The sequence below is a fragment of the Sceloporus occidentalis genome, unplaced genomic scaffold (genome assembly GCF_023333645.1).
Source record: "Sceloporus occidentalis isolate IW3139 unplaced genomic scaffold, rSceOcc1.0.p SCAF_89, whole genome shotgun sequence".
Classification (NCBI taxonomy): Eukaryota; Metazoa; Chordata; class Lepidosauria; order Squamata; family Phrynosomatidae; genus Sceloporus; species Sceloporus occidentalis.
The window spans coordinates 3,611,955-3,617,773 of record NW_028317069.1 but is presented as its reverse complement, the minus strand read 5'-3'; positions in this window follow the sequence as shown (position 1 = coordinate 3,617,773).

Genomic DNA, 5,819 nt, shown 5'->3' with positions numbered 1-5,819 from the left:
TCTTCTTCTCCTCCATCTGATCAGAAAAATGAGAAACATCTTCTAGCAGCAAGGGGGTCTTATTCTGAAACTTCCATGACTGCCGGATCCACTTCAGGTGCATCACAAACCTGATTAAAGCCATCAAAGGGAAACAAATGCCCGGTACGTCTGGACCTGGACAGGTTCATTCGCCTTTCAGGTTGACCTCACTCACTAAGGGGGGGGGGGTCACACTCTGGAGCGACATCTTCATAAACATGCATAGTGCAGGAAAAAGCAAAGAGCTTTCCCCTCGGATGCATCTCCCAGCTCCATAAATCCCTCTCCCCGCAGGATCCGTGTCAGCCACAGACTTTGCACAGGCCGGGCAAAGTTTCCTTCTGGAACCCCTAGGACTTGTGACATCCTGAGAATTGCACGTGTTTGGGTTTCATAAGAGCTTTTTTAGGCTTCTCCTCCACAGAGAGCAGGTCGGGAATATCAGGAGCGGATATAATACAAAGATGTAGCAGCACCCGGAAAAAGCAATACAGGCAGAGAATACAACCTATCCGACCAGCAATGAAATCCATGTCAAAACGCGACAGCGGTGAAATGATGCGTCCAAAACGAGGCTTGGAACCCAAACCAGACGTACGGATCGCGCATTAACGTTCAGGGCTCAGCCCCGTCTTCCTGCTACTCAGGACTGCTGCCATGAGAGAGGGACAGACGGCAGACGGGGAGCCGCGATGCTCCGGTTCACCTCCCATCTGCCCCCCCCCCCCCCCATTACCACCACCGTGAGTGACAGGAGAGAGACTTTCAGCCCCCACAGGGGTAACTCGATGGGTCAGAAGAGCACCAACCCACACAGGGGCTAAAGGCACAGAGGGTTCCCCTGACCAAGGGAGCTTAAGCCCTGGAACCAGGCTCAACTGAGAGTCCTAAACATAACAGGTCGATGAGTCCTCCCCTCCTAGAACGGTTCTAGAGCGGTTTCTAGGGTACAGAGCAGCCCATCTCCTAGAGTCACCAGAGACTATATGTAGAAATATTCATTACTATTACGTCAAGAAAAACGAATACATGTATCTCCATAGGCCCATACTCACAAATCCATATACAAACATATACATCCCCATATACACATATCACGCAAATCCACCTATACATGCATATACCACACACGTGCATCATATACCTACACCATATACAAACATATATATCCCTATATACATATGCCACGCACATGACCATATATCACACACGCACACCATATACATACATCCCAGTTTCCTAACCCGTTATGATGGAGCATATTAAGTAAGTTTTTTGGGGCGGATATACTGGATATAGGAGCGCAGAGCCGATCGTATAAAAGCCAAGGAATGTAAAAGAACAATAATAATAAGAATAAGAAGAATAAATAAATACTACTAATACTAAACAATAATAAACAATAATAATAATAATAAATAATAATGTAGTTTCTCGCTTACTGGGTTCCATGAGCAGTAATGGATTTTATGACTTTTTGTAAAAGATGCGAATAAAATGATAAATATCGTCGAAATATACAGAAATTGCTGATATGATATAATATGATGTCATCGTTCAAACGATAAAAAGCTATTCCCATGAAACATATTAACCCGTTGTATGCCTTTTGCCTACAGATGGACAAAGCGAGTGTTTCAAATAATTCGGGGGACAGACGAGCCGCCCGCTCCTGAGTTTAACGCCACATGAGAGCTTTCCGGAGTAACTCACCCATCGGGGCGACGCGGAGGTTTCCGGAGTAACTCACCCATCGGGGCGACGCGGAGGTTTCCGGAGCAACTCACCCATCGGGGCGACGCGGAGGTTTCCGGAGCCACTCACCCATCGGGGCGACGCGGAGGTTTCCGGAGTCACTCACCCATCGGGGCGACGCGGAGGTTTCCGGAGTCACTCACCCATCGGGGCGACGCGGAGGTTTCCGGAGTCACTCACCCATCGGGGCGACGCGGAGGTTTCCGGAGTAACTCACCCATCGGGGCGACGCGGAGGTTTCCGGAGTAACTCACCCATCGGGGCGACGCGGAGGTTTCCGGAGTAACTTTCCCATCGGGGCGACGCGGAGGTTTCCGGAGTAACTCACCCATCGGGGCGACGCGGAGGTTTCCGGAGTAACTCGCCCATCGGGGCAACGCGGAGGTTTCCGGAGTAACTCACCCATCGGGGCGACGCGGAGGTTTCCGGAGTAACTCGCCCATCGGGGCGACGCGGAGGTTTCCGGAGTAACTCACCCATCGGGGCGACGCGGAGGTTTCCGGAGCAACTCGCCCATCGGGACGACGCGGAGGTTTCCGGAGTAACTCGCCCATCCGGGCGACGGAGGTTTCCGGAGTAACTCGCCCATCCGGGCGACGGAGGTTTCCAGAGTATCTTTCCTGTCGGGACGCAGAGGTTTCCGGAGTGTATGGGGAGGAATTATTAAATCACCTGTAAACCAGATGACTTATGCTAAATGGGACCTCCTATTCTGGGTGTCAGCTTCATACTCCCTACGCAGGGACCCCCGGGGTAAGTAAGCCCCATTATTGGGTAACGCAGACGACTTTTTACTTGGAGAACGATGATGAATTACCCCATCTCAATGAATTCTCTTGTTTTAGGAAGCAGAGTTTTCCAGCCGATGGCCAGAATCCCTAAAATCTCCGCCTGGACACACAGGGACCCCGTGTTATAATTCCTCCCCAGCCAGTATCTGCTGCGTGTGACACCACGCCAGAGACAGACAGTAAAGCTTCCCGAGGGCGTATGCATGTACCGTGTTACACCATTTATCAGTATTAACCCCTCATATGCCACAAACTCCACACAAACCATCATGAGGCAATAAGGGAGCAGCCGACAAACACATTCGATTCCTCCCCAAGGGCTACATGATCAGGGACTGAGAAGCAGAGGCACAAATCCTCAGAAGTCCCTTCTTCAGATTTACATAACGCGCATATACACTCACGTTATATCCCATTACATAGCAACATGCATATACACCAACGTTATATCACACTACATAACGTGCATATACACCCACGTTATACCCCATTACATATCAACGCACAAATACACCCACGTTATCTCCAATCACATAAACGTGCATATACACCCACGTTATATCCTATTACACAACGCACAAATACATCCACGTTATATCACACTACATAACGTGCATATACACCCACGCTATACCCCATTACATATCAACGCACATACACCCACATTATCTCCAATCACATAAACGTGCATATACACCCACGTTATACCCCATTACATATCAACGCACAAATACACCCACGTTATCTCCAATTACATAATGCGCATATACACCCACGTTATATCACATATCAGCGCGCATATCACATAACATAATGCACATACACACACACACACACACACACACATTATATCATATTACATAACACACATGTACACCAACGTTATATCACATTACACAACGCGCATATACACACACAAACTATATATCTCTAGAGAGATCGAGCAAATATACATATTATATAATATGTAGAGAATATACACGCAGTTTGGGACATGTTGGCCACTGAAAGGTATGAGACGTCGAGCCTCTTCGGCTCTATTTACTGTATCCCGTCCCGTTTCAAAACAGAAGCGACGACTTTTACAATCTGAACGACATTTTATGGACTGAATATCCGGCCCAAAAGTCTCTAAAATGTTATTAAGATGCCAAAAGCTGCCGTTTCTGGTTTGGATATTCGAAGCGTCTGCGGGAGGCGAGAATGCAAAGAAACAACAACATTATTCTCTAGAACGTGAAGCGAATGTCCCTTTCACTGAAAATGCAACAAACCACAACGCAAGGGCGGCATATACACCCACACTATATCACATAATACACCCGCACTATATCACATAATACACCCACACTATATCACATGACATACCATAACTCACATATACCCCCACGTTACGTCACATTACATAAAGCGCATATACCCCCACGTTATACCACATTACATAACAACCAAAGGTAGGCGTCATTGGGGGGCAGGTATAGATATGTAAATAATGTAAAACCAGCAGGTTTCCGTGCAGAGAAGGAACGGACGTTCTGTATAAGGAGAGATTCTGGCGCAGAATGTAGAAGTGGAGTAATTGGCAGGAACGGTGAATTGGTTGCTATGGTGATTACTCCAATTTTACCACCAGAATTGTCACTAATACAGAACGTCCGACGGCCCCGGACTGTACAGGGGGTAACTGTGATGAAGTTATCCTGGAAGGGGGATGTGGTGAGTTACGCTATACCCACGCTACATCACATTACATTATGCGCATAAACACCAACGTTATACCCCATTACATAACACCGCCCATATACACCCACGTTATTCCACATTACATATCCTAACGCGCATATACACCCACGTTATAACCCATAACGCGCATATACACCCACGCTATATCACATCCACGTTCTATCGCATTACATAATGCCCATATACACCCACGTTATGTCACATTACATAACATACACGCACATACACCCACGTTATATCCCATTACATATCAACGCGCATATACACCCACGTTATGTCACATTACACATCAACGTGCACATACACCCACGCTATATCCCATAACGCGCATATACACCCACGCTATATCACATTACATATCAACGTGCATATACACCCACGTTATATCCCATTACATAATGCCCATATACACCCACATTATATCACATTACATAACGCGCATATACACCCACGTTATATCCCATTACATAACGCACATATACCCCCACGTTACGTCACATTACATAAAGCGCATATACCCCCACGTTATACCACATTACATAACAACCAAAGGTAGGCGTCATTGGGGGGCAGGTATAGATATGTAATAATGTAAAACCAGCAGGTTTCCGTGCAGAGAAGGAACGGACGTTCTGTATAAGGAGAGATTCTGGCGCAGAATTTAGAAGTGGAGTAATTGGCAGGAACGGTGAATTGGTTGCTATGGTGATTACTCCAATTTTACCACCAGAATTGTCACTTATACAGAACGTCCGACGGCCCCGGAGCGTACAGGGGGTAACTGTGATGAAGTTATCCTGGAAGGGTGATGTGGTGAGTTACGCTATACCCACGCTACATCACATTATGCACATAAACACCAACGTTATACCCCATTACATAACACCGCCCATATACACCCACGTTATTCCACATTACATATCCTAACGCGCATATACACCCACGTTATAACCCATAACGCGCATATACACCCACGCTATATCACATCCACGTTCTATCGCATTACATAATGCCCATATACACCCACGTTATGTCACATTACATAACATACACGCACACCCACGTTATATCCCATTACATATCAACGCGCATATACACCCACGTTATGTCACATTACACATCAACGTGCACATACACCCACGCTATATCCCATAACGCGCATATACACCCACGCTATATCACATTACATATCAACGTGCATATACACCCACGTTATATCCCATTACATAACGCGCATATACACCCACGTTATATCACATTACATACCGCGCATATACACCCACGCTATATCACATCACGCTCATATACACCCACGCTATATCACATTACATAATGCGCATATACACCCAAGTTATATCCCATAACATAACACGCATATACACCCACGCTATGTCACATTACATAATGCGCATATACACCCACGCTATATCACATTACGCTCATATACACCCACGCTATATCACATTACATAACGCGCATATACACCCACGTTATATCCCATAACATAAC